Genomic DNA, 21,517 nt, shown 5'->3' with positions numbered 1-21,517 from the left:
TAAAAAATAAATAATATTTTCTTATTTTACATTTTGTTTTGTTTTTAAGGTGGTTGTTGATTTGCATTTTTCAGCTTTCATGGTCAGGATGATAGCTGCAGCTGCCGTCTTCAATCACGATAAAGATAACAGTTGTTAGGATCTTTCAGAAGAGATCATATCTACCTACCACCCCATCCCAGCCACGCATGTAAGCTGGGCCTTTCAGAGGAGACTCAGGCTATGTCTGCACTAGAGACCGTACAGCAGCACAGCTTTACCAATGCCGCTGCGCTGCTGTAAGATCTCCTGTGTAGCCTTTCTGTGCTGATGAGAGAAAGCACTCCTGTCAGCATAATTAAACCACATAGAATTGGTTTCAAGCGAGACTGGAAATCCTCCAGGCAGGAGCTGCATTCAGTGCTACTGACAATTCTGGTTTCATTATTCTCCAATGTATTCCAATGCCAGGTTCTTTACAGGGAATGAACAGAACATGTAATCATTAAGTGATCCATCCTCTGTCGTCCACTCCAAGTATCAGAGGTTTAGGGCCATCAGAGCATGGGGTTGTATCCCTGACCATCTTGGCTAATAGCTGTTGCTGGCTCTGCCCTCCATTAACTTATCTAATTTTTTTCTGAATCCTGTTATGGTTTTGGCCTTCACAAAAGTAAAGTTGAGTTCCACTGAGTTCCACAAATTTATTGTGAATTGTGTAAAGTACTTCCTTTATGTGATGTGACTGTTCCACCAAACACAGTGACTCCCCCTGTAGGATATTTGCCACGCTATATGGGGCCTCATCCTTAAAGAGGTAGGTGATAGCCTTCTGTGGTTCCAAACCACCTCTTCCACTGAGGCCTGGTCTAAACTGCCAGCAAAATTCAGTGGCAGTTGACGAGAGTTACGCAATCTACACAGAATAGTTTGCCTAACTCCTGTCAACTTTGTAACTTGCCTTCTACATGGTGTCTCCGCTGCGCTGCGCCAACGGGAAATGTGTTCCTGTCGACGCAGTGCTATGCTCCTTGAAGAGGTGGTTTTAATACATCAACTTCTGGATCAATTGAGCATGTTTTTACTGCCGCTCAATGTAACCGGATAAATTGATCTGAGAGCAGCTAATGTGTCGCCCACAGTGTAGACATAGCTCCCTTGTTTCTCAGGCTATCACAGTCAGTTTCATCCTCCCCCTAACAAAGATGCAGAATGACGAGATTAGCTTCTAGAGCAGGGGTTCTCACACTGGGTGGCAGGACCCGACAGGGGTTGCAAGATTATTGTGGGGGGAGGGGGAGTCATGAGCTGTCAGCCCCCATGCAAGCCGTGGCTGCCAGCCAGAGCCCTTCAGAGCTGGGTGGCTGGAGAGCAGGGGCTGCTGGCTGGGTGCTCTGAAGGCAGCGCTGCCCCCAGCAGCAGCACAGAAATAAGGGTGGCATGGCATGGAGGGGGTCGTCACAGCCTAAAATATTTTCAAAGGGGGTTGCAGAAAAAAAAGTTTGAGAACCCCTGTTCTAGAGAGAGAGTGGGTGAGGTAATACCTTTTATTGAACCAGCTTATGTTAGTGAGATACGTTTCTGAACTTTCTGCTTTTTTTCACCCCCTTATTCCCCAAAGGGATGACCTTCTCCACAAATACCTAGCGCCCCCCGCCCACCCGCCTGTAATATGTTTACTTGCAGTATATTATTCAACCACTAGATGTCACTGTGTGCTGGATGAGTTACAAGCAAGGTGTGGGTCCTGGTGAACATGAGAAACTAAGCTAGGACTCAGGATGTGTGGAAGCTTGTTTTATTTTTTTGTTTGGCTGGGTTGTTTGTCTGTAGTAGTTTCTGTAATAAACTCCTGTCTACTACAGACTATGGTTCCATATATCATGACACTGCTCACTGGGGAATGAAAAGAGAACCTGGCCTGTGAACTGAACCTCTTGTGAATGAGGGACCAGACATGGGGAAAGAAATCTCTTCTTACATTTTGTGTTCAGAAATCATCCTGCTCTAGGAAAGATGAAATATAAACCTTCTTATATTTCCTTTATGTGACAGTTTGATACATTTTCATTGTACAGAGGTAGATGAAGCATGCTGCTGTTTATATCAGGAGAGCTTCCTTCCCACAAATCCATTTGAACTTTGTACTGCAGATAGCAGAATGGACCAGATTCTTTTTGATTGCACCACAGCTGTTGCTCACGGCAGGACCTGGGAGTCTGAGGAAGGAAGAACTCACAGGAATGAAGCTTTGTGTCCCCATTTTTAATTTTCTTTGTTGAGAGTTTGAGGAGCAATTCCATAGCTCAGTAAAGGTGGGTATAATGGAGTTAAGACATTTATGGTAAGGTTCATAAATGTTACAGACACCTAGTCTGACCTTCTGCAAAGCACAGGCCAGGGATTCCTGCATTCATCCTATTAACTTGTGACTGAACCTGGGTGTATTTTTAGAAGGACATTCCGTCTTGATTTAAAGACATCAAGGGCTGGAGAATCCCCCCTTGCTAGGTAAGTTGTTCCAGTGGGTTAACTACCCGCACTTAAAAACCTGTATGTATCACACAACCAGCTTCATGTCATTCTGGCACAGACCCTTAGCTGGCACACAGCAATCTGACTTCAGCAGGGCTGAATGGCGGCTACACCAGGCGAGGATCTGGCTTTTAGTCTTAAAAATTAACTTTTTGATCAAAACGCCTCCCTGTCCTTCCTACAGAGGCTGGCCAAATTTTATCTACTGCTGGGAACGTCAGGCGCAATATTTTAATATACTGGGGGTACCCTTAAAATGTTTGCAGTTGCCCGAGCTCACTAAGGACTATTCCCTCAGGATATGCAGCGTTCCCATCACCGATCAGTACAAGTACAGACTGAGGGAGGTAAAACTAGCCAAACCAAGGTGTAATCGCCTTGCAAACATCCTTGTCAATATGTGAGGGGCTAGATTCCAAGTTAGTGTAAACCAGTGGGACTCTATTGGAGTCAGTGAGTTAGATTCCAGGCCGGTGTGAAGCAGTCACAGCTCTGTTGGAGGCTATGGGTATCTCTACATGGCCTGCAGAAGCAAGCCTCTCAGCCCTGATGGAGGGTCTTGGATTCAATGCCTAAGCGCTAGGCCAAGCAGCCTGCAGCTGTTTTTAGACTGCTGGCACAAGCCTGAGTCTCTCGACCCGGACTGGGAGAAGATTGGCTCCTGTGGCCTGTGTGGCTATAACCCAAGGGGCCCCAATCCCTGACTGGGATCAGCTGGTGTAGCGCTGTTGAAATCCATGCAGCTACACCAGTTTTCTCCAGCAGAGGTCCTGGCCCACAGGAACGAAAATACAATCGCAAGTGCTGCACATCTAAAATGGAAGCGATGGAGACACTCAAAAGCCGTACCTTGGGTGGCCTCTTGAGACGGGTGACGTGAGCCTGTCTTCGGGCGGAGGTTTAGTGCCGTGTAACCCTCCTCATCCTGCATCTTTCAGAGCTTGGCTTTGAAGGTTTTATTTGCCAGAAAGTAATTATCAGAGGCAAAGCGTTGTTGCTGTGTTCATTACTGCCAGCCTGGGATTGTCTAGCAGCACAAACCTGCAGAGAAAAAACCCTGACCCTCCTCGAAGGGACATGACCATAAAACCACATGGGAAGTGCTGATCTATGGTACCGCAGATAGGGTGACAATCATACAGGGCTAGATCTTCAGCTGATGTGAATTGGCAGAGCTCTACTGAAGGGAATGGCTGTGCCTATTTACATCAGATGAGAATCAGGCCCTATTGATGTCTGTGGAGCTACAGATGATCTACGCCAGTTCAGGATCTGGTATATTGACGCCGATGGACCCACAGATGATTTGCACCTGTGACACTCTCTGGGTTAAGGGGATCATTTATATTATTATTGATACCAATATTGCAGAGTTACAATAATTTATACGAGATAGGCCATGTCAGATACCATTGGAAAGGTTGTAAATTCATTCCCACCTGGTAAGCCTTCCTGTGGATGCGTTAGCCAGGTAACAAGTAACGGCTGCTCCTATGACTCAACAAAGCATGCAAGGACAGCGTGGTATTTTGGGTAAGATCCAAATTCATATTGATCTGGAAATGTGGCTGATCCTTTGGGGATCAGGAGAACATTTTTGGCAGAGGGTTTTAATAACTTCTCTCTTTACTGGACCTAGTTGCTAATTGGGAGCCAGAGACTGAAATGTGATAAAGGGGGCAGTCTAACTTCTTGTTTTAACTTCCTGATAGGCAGTGTGGGGAACCAGAAGCGCTGTTAGTGACTGGGTGGTGAATGTAACTGTGGTGTTAGCCACCAGTTTGGGAGAATCTGCTCTCCTTTTGGCAGCCTGCCCTAATCTTGGCTTTTTCAGGTGGGCCACCCTAGGCACAGATGGGTCCCAGCATCATCTGGGGATCTGATCCCATTGGCTCCAGAGAAGAGTATGAAACTATAAAATGCAGGATTATATATTACACTGCGGGGCAGATATGTAATGAACTGAAGAGTTACAAGTAAAAGAAAACAAACCACCTTTAGCAAGGAAGATATAACAAAACCAACCCATTTGTTTAGGCTTTCTGCTAGCTGTAGATCTTGGCGTCGTCTGGCACTTTAGGGCCCTGTCTACATTATGAAAAATAATAATTTTTAGACAGGATTTTGGCCAAAGTTGTAGTATTTTGGGAGCTTTCAATAATTTCCACCCCACTATTAACCTCAGCCTGGACCAGTCCACACAAGAAATCCACGTCCTGGACACTACAATACAAATAAAAAATGGTCACATTAATAGCACCCTGTACCAAAAACCGCAATTCGTATCTTCATGCCTCCAGCTTCCACCCTGGACACATCACATGATCCATTGTCTACAGCCAAGCCTTAAGATACAATCGGATTTGCTCCGATCCCTCAGACAGAGACAAACACCTACAGGATCTCCATGAAACATTCTTAAAACTACAATACGCACCTGGAGAAGTGAAGAAACAAATTGACAGAGCCAGATGGGTACCCAGAAGTCACCTACTACAGGACAGACCCAACAAAGAAAACAACAGAACACCACTGGCCATCACCTACAGCCCCCCAGCTAAAATCTCTCCAACACATCATTAAAGATCTACAACCTATCCTAGCAGATGATCCCTCACTCGCTCAAGCAGTGGGTGACAGACCCATCCTGGCTTCCAGACAGCCCCCCAACCTGAAACAAATACTCACCAGCAACCGTACACCCTACAAGAAGGCCAACCCAGGAACTTTTCCCTGCAACAAACCCCGTTGTCAGCTCTTCCCACACATCGACTCTAGTGAAAGCAACACAGTCCTAACCACATCAGCCACACCATAAGGGGCTCTTACGTTAGTAGATATGCAGGTGAAATATATGCCATCATGTGCCAGCAATGCCCCTCTGCCATGGACATTGGCCAAACCGGACTGTCACTACGCACAAGAATAAATGGACACAAATCAGACATAAAAATGGGAACATCCATAGACCAGTGGGAGAGCACTTCAATCTCCCAGGACACTCTGTAGCTGACTGGAAAGTTGCCCGTACTTCTACAAAAACACTTCAAAAACAGACTGCAGCGAGAAACTGCCGAGCTGGAACTGATCTGCAAACTTGACACAATCAGACTGGGTCTGAACAGGGACTTAGAATGGTTCTCTCGTTACAAGAAGTAATTGTCATGTTCACACACTTATGCCTGCAGAAATTAAATTTGTTAGTCTTGAAAGTGCTACAGGACTCTCTTTGGTTTTTTTAGGTCAATGGACGAATTCTTCAGTTGACCTAGTGCTGCCCACATGGGGACTTAGATTCATAGATTCTAAGACCAGAAGGGATCATTGTAATCATCTAGTTTGACCTCCTGCACAGTACAGGCCACAGAATAATTCATAGAGCAGATCTTTTTTTAAAAAATCCAATCTTGATTTAACAATTGTCAGTGGTGAGAATCCCCAATGACCCTTGGTAAATTGTTCCAATGGATACTCACTCACATTGTTACACATTTACACCTTATTTCCACACTCCCCAGTTACTTGCAACAAACAGCAGCCTCTGAATCCCCAAAAGAATCCAGATTGCAAAACTAACTGCAGGGTTTTCTTCAAAGGCTGAACACTGCTTGCAATGCAAACCAAGAAAAAGAACTTGCAAAACTCTGTGTAACAGTGTCACCTGGTCGCTCTCACCACAAGTACATGCTCTAGTTTGACCACAAGCTATTGGGCTGGATGAAGTAATGGTCTGGTTGGATTCTCTGGCTTGTATCATGCAAGAGGTCAGAATAGATGATCCAGATGATCCTAACAGCTATGAATCTGGGGCAGATTTTCCTTTGGCCCAAAGTGTGTGTGCAGGCAATTGCTTTTTGACATTTTTGTATTCACAATAAACGTGGTGTATTGCCTGGTCCCTCTGAATAAGATCCTGCTGTTTATGTTATAAGCATAACACCTCCATTGCCTTCAGTCCACTAGGGACAGGAAGAGACGGGGCCACACGGGGTGGACAGAGGTGACTGTTCCAGAGAAGGGTTAGCTTCTTACTCAGGTAAGAGTCATTTATATTATTATTATCATATGTGATTATAGGGGTTCTGTGTTTGTGACCAGTGAGTGGGGGTGTGTGTGTGTGTTTCACCTGGTGTTAACTAGAGTGGCTTTCACTCAGAAAGGCCAACGACCCCCTGCTCGAAGCAGGACCAAACAGCAGGATTCGATGATCTGCTCTTTGTTTTCTTTAGAAAAATGCTTGTGTCTCTTCGTGATTTGACTCGCTTTAGCTTGTTTATGGCTGTATGGGAAAAAAATGGTGTGAAGTCTGAGCTGTGCAGACGTGGGCGTTCGACACACTCATCACTGCACATTCTCTCTGCTGTGCCTTGTCTCGTCTCCTCCCAGCTAACACACCACAGGCCCAGGCAGGGCAGCAATTGGCAGCAGCTGCAGCACAGGCTCCGCCTCCAGCTCCAGGCCGGGCGCTGGCCAGTCACACAACAGGTCTCTGAGCCACGTGTAGCCCCCGGCACTGGAGGCGCCTCACCGGGGGTTTTACAGTCCGGAAGATCCTGGAAGACTACAACTCCCCTGATGCCTTGGGGAAAAGGAGCGAGACTTCTCCCCTTGCAGGAAGTCCGAGAAAAGCAGGCGAGGACGCCATTTTGGGGCTGTGGTGGTGTAGCTAAGGCGGAAGTAGCTGCTGGGAGCCTGCTGGAGTTTTTGCTGGAGCCCGGAGCTTCGGAGGTTGGTGGCCTTGACCAAGCAGGACAGGGCAGGGCAGGGATGGAGCCTGGAGCTGGCTGAGCTGGGCCTGCAGTGACGATGCTGTGAGACCCCCTCGCCCTCACCCTGTTGTTTGTGGCAGGGCTTGTAAAGAAAGGGGCACAGCAGAGAGACCGTGACTGGGCCGGAGACGAGGCAGAGGCAGGGTCCCTCGGAGCAGCGCCAGGACTGCAGACGTTGGGTTGGGCCAGCTGCAGATCTCCAGCCTGATGCCTGGGCTGAGCGGATGCACTGAGTGCACAGAGTGTCTGCGCCTTCAGACCTGCACCCGCACCCAGGCCAGCAGGGGGGCGGTAAATAATGGCAGGGTAGATGCCAGCTGGACAAGTGTCATTTATTACTGTGTGCTGTGTTTATTAGTCGATTTATTCAGCTGCCCCATGGATTTACCAGTCGTGCTGTTCGATTTCAGTCTGTGATGCCAGATTTCCTTACTGTGTTAGGTAAAGGTGTGTTAGCTCTGATGTAAGGATACTGGATGTTTAGTTTGCATGACTGGAATTGCTGAGTTAGACCCATGGCACAGATTAGTACAATGATTAGACTAGGTTTAGTCCTGGAAGCTCCCAAGGCCGCTACTGAGTGTGTGCAGGGTCCAGCTGGGTGGAGACACGGCCAATTTTAAATTCCTTTAGCAGTAAAGGACTGCAGCAGAGGGTGGATACAGGATTCCCACCTATCCTACATCATCACTGGGATACTCAGGATCTCCTTTGTTGTCAGCAACCTTAGGTGCCCTTGCAAACCAGTGAGTGTTGCCTGCTCCCGAGTAACCCCCCAGAAAAAGAAAGGGGGTTACACATGTGAAAGTAAAAATTAAATGACTTTCCTCTTTCTCACTCGTAGGTGCTATGGCCACCTCAAGCCGGGTAAAGGATCTCCAAGAGGCTGTTATTTGCTCCATTTGCCTGGATTATTTTAAAGAGCCAGTAATTTTGGAGTGCGAGCACAATTTCTGCAGAGCCTGCATCACTCAGTGCTGGGAGGACTCCAGAATCTCCCCCCCTTATTCCTGTCCTCAGTGCAAAGAAATCTTCCCAGAAAGAGAAATGCAGCCTAACAGGCAGCTGAGGAATATAGTTGAAATAGCCAAAAGATTCCCAGACCCAAGAGGGGTGAGAACATGTAAAAAGCATAAAGAGCCTTTGAAACTCTTCTGTGAAGTAGAACAAACCCCCATCTGCCTGGTCTGCAGAGGGTCTCCCAATCACAGAGACCACAGCGTGGTTCCTATCGATGAGGCTGACCAGGATTACAAGGTAATAATTAGTGATTATATCGTTTCAAATGCATCCCCACCGGGACACTCTATAACAACTAAGAATAGAGCCATTTGAAAAACCATTTAAAAGACAGCAGTGTAATAAGACTAGCTTCCTAAAATTGAGGTAGAAAAACAGAAAGGGTTGTATACAGGAAGAATGTTGGGGAAGTGTGTTTTTAAGGCCTGCTCGACGTACAGTTTTTATGCTGATCCAGCTGTCTGTTTGGGGTGTGATTTATTTATTTAAACAAAGTAGTTATACCAGCAGATCCCCTAGTGTGGCTACAAGTGGTTCTGGTATAAAGGTGCTGTATGCCAGGAATGCTTGTTTCCCCTTCCATGCAAGAATCAGCTGTGCGCTTTCCTACAGGTATAATGACATCCACACTATCCGGGATATATTGCTTTCTTTAATTGTATCCGTGTACTTAAAGCAAGGTATGATTTTTGTGTACCCTAAGGGCAAGGTCATCGCCTGTGTAGGGGAAAATCCACGCAGTGGACAGGAAACTCTACAAGTTGTAGCTCACAGTTTTCTTTTATCCATTGCAAAGTGACATTGGGGGGAAGCAGGGTTTGCGTCTCATGCAGAATGGACAAGAGTGGGGGGCTAGCCACTTAATCTTAATCACCAGGTTTCCTGAAATCCAGAGGCAGGGGTAGGGTGACCATATTTTCAAACTGAAGATCCAGGGTCCTAGTATCTGGGGCCGGGGCTGAGATTGGTTGTGGTACTGGAGGATCTTTCTCCGTCTCCATCATAAAAGCCCAAGCCACATTAAAGCCCTTCTACTTGCAGGGAGCCTTGAAAATGTGACTACTGTAAATTGATCACTGTGGTGCAAGGATCAAGCAGCTCGGCTGCACTTTTTGTGTGGGAGCCGGGGGTTAAAGATCCTGCACGCACACCGTTTCTGTGCATTGTTAGTGCTGTTAGGGCTGTGTCCTGGTGAATCATCTCCCTGACTCGCCCCTAAATGCTCAGGCAATCCCCGTGCATAATGGGGTGGTCAGGAATTGGTTATGCTGAGGAGGAGGGGGGAGGATTATTTCTCAGGCCCACTCAGAAATGTCAGGGCCGGTGTGATACCGAAAACTGCCCTGCATGACAATGTGGTCGCCACTGCTCAGAAAATTCATAGTGAGCATGTGCAGAGTGTGTGTACATGGGCACTGGGGAAGTGAAGCCTCAGTCAAGGCCCTGCCCTTAGCTCAGTTTGTCAGCGAGGCCTCGAGTCACAAAAGTTTTTAGGTGCCTGAACCTCTGCTGCAATTCACAAAACTCCTGCAGAGCCCTGTAGGCGCCTAAATGCACTTCACATCTATGTCCTTGCAGTGAATAGTTCCCTCAGCACCTGTGTTTCTGCCTCTGGCCATGTGCCCCCTTGCCTCACTCTGGGCATCCACCTAAGCCCCAGAGCCATTCACACCCCAGGGAAGGGCAGCATAGGGCACCTCACTCCTGTGTGGGGTCCAGTCTGGTAGGTGGCAGGCTCTGAGGACACTTACCCGATCAGGACCCTCAGGGGAGGGGAGTGCACAGGGAGGAGCAAGGCCTTCTCTCGTAATTTTTAGCTCAGTGGTTAGGGTACTTACATGGGATATAAGAGACCACTGGTTCAAATCCCCCCTCCACCTGCTGAGGAAAAGGGATTTGACACGGATCTGCAGCCTCTCTGGGATATTCTGATGTTGGGCTCCCTCCATCTTTCCTGTGAAGCTGTTCCACGGGGGATAAATATTTAGTCATTTGGGCCAGAGAGATCACACCATGAGAAATGCTGTAGGGCCGGAGCATTAGAGCACTCCCCTTTTTATTATGTATTTAATATTCTTGAAAATATAAAATAAAATGGGGGGAACCTCCAGAAGCCAGCAAAACTAAACCAGTTTTTCTTTTATTAGGACCAAATTCAAAGCCGTTTGGAGAGTTTGAAGAAAGAGAGAGAAACGATTCTGTTATGGAAATCGAGGGGGGAAATGAAAGCCAGGAACTACTGGTAGGTGCCGTTGTCACTCAGAAGCAAATGTTCACACTCACAGTATCAATACAGTGCTTAGTCTAACATAAGAAGAATAGGGAGCAACATGTTCCCTTTCCTGAAAGACTGACTTATTATGAAAAACTGTTCTGGTTTAATTGAGTGTAAGCAGGAGAATGGAGCATTAAAGTAAGTTTTAATAATCCAAATATTTCCATTGATGACATGGGTGTAATTTGGTTAGCTGACAGTAGTTTCTCCTTTGTCTTTCAACTAGAGCTGGTTGAAATTTTTCAACCACAAAAATGTCCTGTAGAAAACAGTTTTTCCCATGGGAAAATGTCATTTGCATGAAATTTCAGAATGAACAAAAACGTTTATTTTCATTTCACACTGAAGTGTTTTTTTTTTGGTTTTAAAAAGCTGAAAAAACTTAAAATCTTTCTTTTTATCCCTTTGTTTCCCTGTTTATTTCTTTTTGCCAAAGAGTGCAATAAAATGAATAATTTCCAGGTTTTTTCTCTAGTTTTTCCCTTTTGCCACTTTTTCTGAAATGGGAGAAGTTTTGAAGAGTTAGAAAGAGAAAGGAATAAAAAGAAGAAATGGGGACGGGCAAGTGGAAATGGACATTATTTTATTTCATTTTAGAAAAAAAGGGGAAACAAATGTGAAATTTTTCAAAAGTTATTTCGAGATATTTTTCAAATATATTAAAAGTTGTCCCATTTTGAACACTGTGACAGGGAGACAACTTTGACATTTCAGAATGTTTTGCAAAATCTTCCTCATTTTTGGCCAGCTTTCCTTCCAACAGAGAATCAAAACAGGACAGTGAGGGTCAGCTGCTGTAGAAATCTGCTGCCCTGGAAAAGGCTGGTCTCTTAAGGCCTAATCAAACCCTACTGAAGTCACTGAAAAGACTCCTATTGATTTCAGTGAGCTATGGAATAGGCCATGAGTGATCTCGCTGCTAGATTTTGCTATGAATAAGATTTGGGTTCTAAATATGATATCTTCGGAGCAAGAAACTATCAGGAGCTAGAAATGGCATGAGTTGGTGGGCTTCTGTCTGGTCACATGCACACATTTCTAAGTGCCTTGCAAACTCCAACTTGCAGATGCAAATAGATGTCTTGCCAGCAACCTCATTTGTGCTCAGAATCCCTGTGTGGATTAAAATTAGAGATTAACAGTGTGACAGTGCAGGTGTCCGAAACTGTGCATTCAAAACTCACCAGAGCAATTGTTGGTGCTGTGACTCGTCTGTGCATAGGGAAGCCATCTGAAAATGCCAAGGTCAGGGCAGGCTGTAAAAGCAGAGCAGATTCTTCCATCACTGGTGGGTGACACTCAAGTCAGACTTCCCAACCAGCCACAAACAGTGCTTCTGATTCCCCACACCGGTTATCAAGAAGCCAGTACACAAATACACACAGCCCCCTTTACTGCATTTCAGTCTCTGGCTCCCAATCAGCCACTAGCTCCAGTAAAGAGACCAGTTATTTAAACTCTCTGCTCTTTACTGAAAAGGTTTCTCCTGACCCCAAAGGGTCAGCCACAGCACCAGATCAATATGTTTGGCTCTTACCCAAAATACCACGCTGCCAGCCAGTCCTTTAGTAACTAAAACTAAAGATTTATTATAAAAAGTAACAAACGATAAGAGAAATGTTAAAGGATTAAAGCAATCAGATATATACAAATGATTTGAAAGTCCATATATATCAGGTTTCTAGTAGAATTGTGGAGTTTGCAGGCTTGTATAATCCCTCTGGTATACATCCAGTACCTGGATGGGTCTCAGTCCTTTGTTTCACAGCTTCAGTTCAGTTGTAGATGAATTGATCGAGAGGCATGCTGGAGACTAAAGACAAAATAGATCCCGGGCCTCTGGCTTTTTTCCATGCTGCTTGTGGAATTTTACAGGAACCAAATTGGAGTCCAGAGTCACATGAGTAAGTCCTGGTGACTTATCAGGTATATCCCTGGCTTCTCCCCCTGGGCTCCTTGCACCTGTGAATCTCTTAATGGGCCATTAAGCAGGCCATCCCTGCAGTCATCCCGTCGGGGGCATTACCCATGCACAGCACAATTTGAAATACAGATATATCAACCATATCCATAAATGCCATTACACATATAACACATGAACAAAAACATTATCATCTTACTTAGCACATTACAGCCTTTCTAATAGTACCAGACATGGCACATCTCACATGAATTATTATGATTTTGACATATTGATGTCCAATAATATAAAAAATCCCCCTCCCCCCTCAATCCAGCCAGTGTGACAGGTGCTCTAAATTTCGAGCCCGTTTAGAAAACACAGCCCTATACATCTGCATTCTGTGGAGAGCATCTGTTCCCCAATTCAAGTCTAGTGCTTCTTCGTTTGGGTTCTACTCTTTGCTTCCTAGAAGTAATCCTTGCCTGTCCAGTTCTGAACCCCACACCTGCTGTCCTTCCTGTTGTTAGAAGGAGCTGGTTCTCTAGAAGTCACAGATAACAGAATATCCTAATAATGAAAAATAAATTCATATTCTAAACACCAGCTAGGACTCTTGAAAATCTATTGGAAAATCTTCTGTCTACTGAAAAAATTGCAGGGGTTCTCAAACTTTTTTTTGCTGGGACCACTTTGAAAATACTTCAGGCTGTGATGACCCCCCTCTTCATGCCATGCCACACTTCCTGGTTTACATGGGGGCTGCCAGCTTGTGACACCCCAACCCATAACCTCATGACCCCCTGAGGGGTCACAACCCCCAGTCCTAGAATATTTTCTCCATAAAACGTCAGAAGCTGTGGAGTTGCAATGACATGCTCCCATGTGCGTACATAAGGCTTTATAAAATGTCCCATAATTCACTCAGTGTTCCCGTCCTTGACCTGTGCTTTCCCGGTTCTTACGTCTTCCTTTCAGAATAAGCTAAACACTGAGAGGCAGAGGATTGTGTCTGTGTTTCAGCGACTCCGCCAGTTTCTGGAGGAACAAGAGCGACTCCTGCTGGCCCCGCTGGAAGAGCTGAATGAGGAAATTGAAAAGAGGAGGGATGATTGTATTGCCAAACTATCAGAAGAAATATCGTCTTTGAATTCACTGATCAGTGAGATGGAGCTGAAGTGCCAGCTGCCAGCTAGTGAATTCCTGCAGGTGAGATGGTGTTAGAAACACCCGGAACCTTTCACAGGGAAAGAAATTTACCTAACCCTGCACTTTGAGTGTAGGATTGGAAGGTCAGAACATACAGTATGGCTAAAACATACATTGTTTTTCCTTAAGGGCTTGATCCAATGCCCATTTAATTCAATGGAAATATACTTACTACAGTTGGACTGAATCCTAAATGAAAAAAAAACTTCTTTTGAATTCTAGTTGGAGAAGACTCCTCCAAAAATGGCCAACTCCAAACCCTGTTCTCCCTGTCTCCTAATGCAAGAACAAAGGGGCAGTCAATACAGTTAAAAGGTGGCAAAACTGATGCAAAGAAACACTTTTTCACACATCGCGGAACATAGAGAATGATATATTGAAATTGATATACTGAATTTCCTTTTATCTTTCTCCTCTAGGACATCAAAGACACCTTGAGCAGGTAGGTGGCTCCTTCTTACTCTCACTTCCCAATGCAGACAAGGGATTTTGGACAGGAGTCATTGCTCCTGATAGTCCAGCAGTGCACAGCGTGGGGCTGGTTCCCCATTTTCCTCTGTTAAATCTAGTCTTGGGACTTGTATCATTTTTACTAGACAAATACCAACAAACCGGGTATTTATTTATAGCGCAGCTGGAGGAAAGGAGACCTCAGGAAATTGCATCTGCAGTTTTTCATTTCTAGGTCAGAGACTCCAAACTCCACCTCGGTTAGTAGCGAAGGAAAGTCAGTGCCATCCTGTGACTACTCAATGAGCTGTTTAATTGTTTATTATGCAGTGAGCTCTATCGGTGTGCTTGGTGTGGCAACAGATATGATGGAAGAGACATTCCCTGCTCTTCAGAGTTTATAATGTGCTATTATTAGCAGTACTATGATAGTGCCTAGACGCAAAATCAGGTCCCAGTAATCTGGGCACTGCACAGATATGTGGTGAGAGAGTCCCTGCCCCATTGAGTTTATTGTCCAAATAAACACAAGAGATAAAGGGTGGGAGGGAAGAAGGATTAAGATCAGTTGAAGACGTCTTGATTGAATGTCAAGTGCAAAGTGCTGCACTTAGGAAGGAAAAATCAAATGTGCAAATACAAAATGGGGACTAGCTGGCCAGGCAGTCGTACCGCAGGAAAAGATCTGGGGTTCAAGTGGATCACACTGAATGGGTCAACAGTGTGGTGCGGTTGTGAAAAAGGCGAATGTCAGTCTGGGATGTTGTCATGGATTGCTGTACTCCCTACAGGTGGTGCCTCCTCCTGGCTGCCCAGGGGAGTAACTTTCTCTTCCAGGTCTGACGCCTCCCATCATGGCTCCCCCCACCCATAGTCCTGTTTCTCACTCCCCATCTCTGTGTAGGAGCTACAACTTCTGCCTCAAGACGCAGCCCTCTGGCCAGCTCACCGAGTCTTCAAATATGCATCAGGCTGTTACCCCAAACTCATAAAGTTTAAGAAAAGAACCATGTGATCGTAGAATCTTAGATGAGTGATGGAAGGGACCTCAGGCGGTATCTAGTCCAGCCTCATGCTCAAAGCAGGACCAACCCCAACTAAATCGTCCCAGCCAGGGCTTTGTCAAGTCGCAGCTTAAAAACCTCTAAGGATGGAGATTCCACCACTTCCCTAGGTAACCCATTCCAGTGCTTCACCACCCGCCTAGGGAAAAAGTTTTTCCTGATATCCACCCTACACCTCCCCCACTGTAACTAGAGACCGTTGCTCCTTGTTCTGTCATCCACTACCACTGAGAACAGTCTAGCTCCATCCTCCCTGGAATCCCGCTTTCAGGTAGTTAAAGGCTGCTATCAAATCCCCCCTCACTCTTCTTTTCTGCAGACTAAACAAGCCCAGTTCCCTCAGCCTCTCCTCATAAGTGCTGTGCTCCAGCCCCCTCATCATTTTTGTTGCCCTCCACTGCACTCTCTCCAATTTGTCCACATCCTTCCTGTAGTGGGGGGCCCAAACTGGACACAATACTCCAAATGTGGCCTCACCAATGCAGAGTAAAGGGGAATAATCACTTCCCGTGATCTGCTGGCAATGCTTCTCCTAATGCAGCCCAGTATGCCATTAGCCTTCTTGGCAATGAGGGCACACTGCTGACTCATATCCAGCTTTTTATCCACTGTAATCCCCAGGTCCTTTTCTGCCGAACTGTTACTTAGCCAGTCGGTCCCCTAGTCTATAGCTGTCTGATCATCAACTTTGACCTCGTGTATATCATAGGCCCTAAAGCTTCACCCAATTATTCTTGTATTGAGCCCAGTAACTTGTGTTTGAGTAAAGCCTAACTTGTGTTTCCCTAAAACATGGTCCAGAAAAGCATTCAGTCTGGATTTGAATTCATCAAGGGATGAAGGATCCAGCACTTCCCTTGGGAGTCTCTTCTAATGGCTAATCACTCTCACTATTAAAAATGGTTGCCTTATTTCCCATTTGAATTGTCTGGCTTTTGTTTCCAGCCACTGGTTCTTCTGATGCGTTTGTCTGCTAGATTGAAGAATCCTTTAGTACCCAGAACGTTCTCCCCATGAAGGTGTTTGTACACCAGACTCAAATGCTGCTGATCTCTCAGTAGAAGGCATTCTCTACCAGCCCTCAAATCATTTTGGGGGCTTTTCTCCGCACCCTCTCCAATTTTCAAAGTCCTTTTTCAAATGTGGACACCAGACCTGAGTTCATTTTCCAATATTGGTCTCACAAAATGAACGGGAAGCTGGTCGTGTCACAGCTGGTCGTGTACCTATTCATGGGGCAATAGTGAATTTAATCCTCTAAGGTTTGCTGAGCTACAACCATTCACTCAATAAAATACATTTTAGAAAAAAACAAATATGAATGAGCTCCATCAGGAGTAACTCTAGTTGGTTTGTTCTTTAGATGTGAGAGGGAGAAGTTTCAGAAGCCAGAGGCCTTTTCTTCTGAACTGAAATGGAGAATCTGGGAATCGTCTCGAAACTTTGCATCTCTGGAGACCGCAGTGAAGAAATTCAAAGGTAATAAACAGTCACCTGGGGAATTGACAGAGATGGGAAAAACTCTTGGGGACAATGATTGTGGATTTAAGAGTCAACTAATCATTTGGATTGATGAATTCCCATCACAGGTCTCGATACAGCATAGACACACTGGATTAGGGTCTGGGGATTTTCCTTTTTTTTAATCAGCAATAAACATGAACCTCAGCCTGAGCTTCTTCCAGAACTCACTGCTTTTAGGTATGTCTGTTTGGAGTTTTTCCTTGCAAGTCCTTTCTCTTGCTTTAGAGTATCTCCATGAGATCTCCTTCTGAGCTGGAGATCCTGGGTATGTCTACACTGCAATATAAGTCCAGGGTTCAAACTCAGGCTCAAGTCTAACCCCCGTCCTTTTCCACACAAATTGTGGTAACTCAGTATTCAGACCTAGGGTACCAGGACCCCAAGTGGTGAAAGGTCCAAGCCTGAATTAAGCCAGGACCCCGGGTTCAAGGCCTATTGCTTTGCAATGTAGAGGTAGCCCCACTGGACTTGTGCTCTGAGAGTCTGCCGAAAGTATCCCATGATCCCACGGCTGACTTTCTTTGTCCTCTGGGCAGTCATGGAATCGTAGAAGATGAGGGTTGGAATGGACCTCGGGAGGTCACCTAGTCCACCCCCTGCTCAAAGCAGGACCAACCCCAAATAAATCATCCCAGCCAGGGCTTGGTCAAGCCTGGCCTTAAAAACCTCTAAGGATGGAGATTCCATCACTTCCCTAGGTAACCCATTCCAGTGCTTCACCACCCTCCTAGTGAAAAAGTCTTTCCTGATATTTAAGCTAGACCTCCCCCACTGCAACTTGAGACCATTGCTCCTTGTTCTGTCATCTACCACCACTAAGAACAGCCTAGCCCCATCCTCCCTGGAACCCCACTTTCAGGTAGTTAAAGGCTGCTATCAAATCCCCCCTCACTCTTCTCTTCTGCAGATTAAACAAGCCTAGTTCCCTCAGCCTCTCCGCGTAAGTCATGTGCTCCAGTCCCCTAATCATTTTTGTTCTCTGCTGGACTCTTTCCAATTTGTCCACATCCTTCCTGTAGTGGGGTCCCAAAACTGGACACAGTACTCCAAATGAGGCCTCACCAATGCCGAATAGAGGGGAATAATCACTTCCGTTCATCTGCTGGCAATGCTTCTACTAATGCAGCCCAATATGTCGTTAGTCTTCTTGGCAACCAGGGCACACTGCTGACTCACGTCCAGCTTCTTGTCTACCGTAACCCCCAGGGCCTTTTCTGCAGAACTGCTGCCTAGCCAATTGGTCCCTAGTCCGTAGCTGTGCATGGGATTCTTCCATCCTAAGTGAACGACTGTGCAGTTGTCCTTGTTGAACCTCATCAGATTTATTTTGGCCAATCCTCTAATTTGTCTGTCCTTCTGTATCGTATCCTTGCCATCCAGTATATCTACCACTACCCCCAGCTTAGTGTCATCTCCAAACTTGCTGAGTATACAGTCCACCCCATCCTCCAGATCATTAATGAAGATGTTGAACAAAACCGGCCTCAGCACCGACCCAGTCAGATTTGGTGGACAGTCACGTTTTTCCACATTGCACCACAAACAAAGGGCTAGAACAGCATCATTTTGGCAGGGTGCTAGGAATTCTGGGAGATGGGTGGTTGGACTCGGGCCTGCATAATGCAGTGTAGATGCTGGAGCCCCAGGTTGGGACCTAGGGTTCATCAATTCCTAACCTGGGCTTACAAATGTGTGTAGATGTTCGAACTCTAGTTTAACAAACCCAGGGTTTCCTAACTCAGGTTCTACTGACCCTGGGCTTACACTGCAGTGTAGACATGCCCTGTGAGTCCTCCAACTCTGTCAGGAGGGATGAGTCGGTTGTGAGCACTAGTGGTAGAGAAGCAGACTTAAGATTGTTTGAATGCTAATCAGTGGAAATGTTTCTGTTTATTGCTCTGTGTGGGAATTATGTGCTGTTTCAGAGATGTTTATGTAACCTTCGGTAACTGCCTTAGTTTTTAATGTTTGGGGTTGTGTGTTAGTGATGTGTGTAGTGGTTCGTATCTATCTGAATTGCACTTAACCACATTAACTGTAAGTTAATACAGTTTGTTTTCTTTCCATTTTGCTTTGGTTTTATAATATGACATTTAATCTTTTTCACCCTTTTCTCCCTGTAGACACACTGTCATCTAGACTGCAGCTGGACAAAGGTAAGTTTCTGGGATCAAGTGAAAGTTTTCATATGAATGATGGTGGCACATCAGCAGCACCACAGTTGGGTTTCGTTTCAATTTTGCGTTTGCCAGAAGCTGAACATCGTGTTCCTGGGAGCTACACAGACCTTTCCTAAAAAAAGAAAAGTAGATTCTTTTCTCTGTCATAATTGAGAATGTTTAAATAGTGGTGGGGTATGAGATGGGCTGGGGAGAGGAGAGGCCGTGTGTCTCAGGAGAGAGCTGAGAGTTTAAAAATCTTTTAGCAAACCTTTTGGAAAATCAGACGAACATCTCACCTCTTTCTCAGAACTCTTTGTGCACATGCATCACATCTCCTGGCCGTATTGTTGTTGTTGTTTTTATTTATTAACGAACGCACAAGTGGTACAACAAGGATGGGAAAAAGTTCAACATGTAAAATACAAAGTAGAGAGAGAAAACAGAAATCTATAAATTTTTCTTTTCACTTATATAAGTATCAAAAGGGCTTAGGAAAGCACCACACATTTTAGCCATTCAGTAGCCTCGTGGCCAGCAGTGTGGAGTCTGGAAAGTCCCCCTGGTAGCCCAGCAGATGAGCAGCCATTCAGAAGTGTGTGGCATCCTCAACTGCACTACACCTACTCCGAACCACGGAGACCCGGTGATGTCTCTGTAGGAGCAGTTTTTCTGCTTCTCAGCTAACTCTGATCTTCAGCAGGGAGGGGGCTCTGCAAGGGGATAGGGCTCTGAAGAGTTGCATCATTGCACAGGGGTGCTCTGAATTCCCTGTAATCTGCTGGGACCCTCCTACGATGCCAGGATCTCGAATCACATCTGTGGGGAGAGGTGGGTGCGAACGAGGAAAGATTCATGGGCCTGGTTCCCAGGCCCTTTGATGCTGCTCTGTCAGAGTAAAGGTGCCTTTAATGTGCATGGACACAGACCCCAGAAAATAGCTCCTGTGGAGAGGAGCTGCCACCCCTGTCAGTATGGAGCTGGCACAGGGGCTCTGCAGCAACTCTGCTCCCAGCCCTTACAGCAGAGGGTGGGGTGGGTGACGTGCTGGGGGCACAGACAGAATACATTACACTCTGGGTGCTCTCTGCTTTCAGCCCTGAGCCCCCTGTAACTTACACCAGGGCCAAGGAGAATAACGGAAGGAGAAAAGTGACTTGAAACCATCTCCCTCTAACCCAGTGCTCCCCAGACTTTTTATGTCATGCCCCATTTACCTGTAATGTAATCTGTTCACGCCCCACTGGGAGCCGCATTTGGGAGCTGGGGCCAGGAGTGGAGCTGGGGCCCGGAGCCAGGAGCATGGCTGGAGGTGGGGCTGGAGCAGAGCTGGGGGTAGAGTGGGGCTGGGTGGCCTTCCTTCCCCGCCCCCCATCAGGGCTGGCCTGGCCATGCGCGCCCTCCCCTCCCCCGAATGTTCCTCCATGCTCCCCTAGGAGGGCACACCTCAGAGTTTGGGGACAACTGCTGTGACCCCCCTTGTCTCTACCCCACGCACCAGGATGGAATAACTGAGGGACAAACTCTGGGTTTTGGGGTCTGGCTCAGCTGAGCTGATCCTTTCACTGTCACTGAACTGGCTGTCAGGGGCGTGAATCCCCCGGGCACGTTGCTGAGATCTCAGAGCTGCTCCCCTGCAGGGCTGGGTAAATCCCGGAGGGGGCAGATGGCCGGACTCACTGGGACCAGCTGGGGCAGGTTCTGTCACCGACAGGATGGGGCCCTGCCCTGGGGCTGAGCTCTGCCCCTAACGCGCCGATTCTCTCTCTGCAGCGCACGTGACTCTGGATCCAGACACAGCCCATCCCCGGCTCATCCTGTCTGCGGATCGGAGAAGTGTGGGATGGGGACGCACACGGCAGCAAGTGCCCGACACACCTGTGAGATTTGACACTGAGCGCTGTGTGCTGGGCTGTGAGGGATTCACCACAGGCAGACATTGCTGGAAGGTGGAGGTGGGGGATGGGCGATGCTGAGCTGTGGGGGTGGCCAGAGTCTGTGCAGAGGAAGGGCGAGATCAGCCCTAGTCCTGAGCAGGGGATCTGGGCCATGGAGGTCACTAAGGATCATTGCTGGGTTCTCACATCCCATGAGCTGAGCACCCCCTTGTTCCTGCGCCAGGCTCCCCGCAGGATCCGGGTGTATCTGGACTGCGAAGAGGGGTGGGTTGCAATTTTCAATGCCAGTGACGGGAACCCGATCGTCACCTTCCCACCGGCCTCTTTCGCCGGGGAGAGACTCCGCCCGCTTTTCGGGTTTGTACTCGGGAGGCCCCCTGCTCGGCGACGTTCCTATGATTCATCTCGTTCCCGTCGTAGGTTCGGTCCCCGGGACATTCTCTATTCTGAGTTAGGTTCCTGGGGCCCAGGCTCCCAGCTCACCCTGTGTCCCTGAGGTGCCCAACAGTCCCCATGAAATGGGCTCCTCTAGCCCCCACTGTACTGATCTCTATGACCCTGGAGGACTCAGCCAGCCAGTTCCTCCTCAGTCTCCCCTCCATCTGCACAGACAGGGCTGAGGGGGGAACAACACTCTAGCCATAGCTCCATGGGTCTAGAGCTGGGGGGTGGGGAGGATAGAGGGGCACTCTAGCCTGGGTTTCTATGCTTCTTGGAGGTCAACTCTGTCTGGTG

At 46.9% G+C, this 21,517-nt stretch overlaps 1 pseudogene; it reads left to right on the top strand.

Annotated features, from left to right (window-relative positions):
• Nucleotides 1-8,130: 8,130 nt before the first annotated feature.
• LOC137148228 (E3 ubiquitin-protein ligase TRIM11-like) lies at nucleotides 8,131-21,278 on the top strand (annotated as a pseudogene).
• The last annotated feature ends 239 nt before the right edge of the window (nucleotides 21,279-21,517 follow it).

Source organism: Emydura macquarii, unplaced genomic scaffold (genome assembly GCF_026122565.2).
Source record: "Emydura macquarii macquarii isolate MOO-44397 ecotype Brisbane River unplaced genomic scaffold, CSIRO-AGI_Emac_v2 contig_622, whole genome shotgun sequence".
NCBI classification, from domain to species: domain Eukaryota; kingdom Metazoa; phylum Chordata; order Testudines; family Chelidae; genus Emydura; species Emydura macquarii.
Note: the sequence above shows the minus strand (reverse complement) of the source record. Positions and strands in the feature narration are given on the sequence as shown.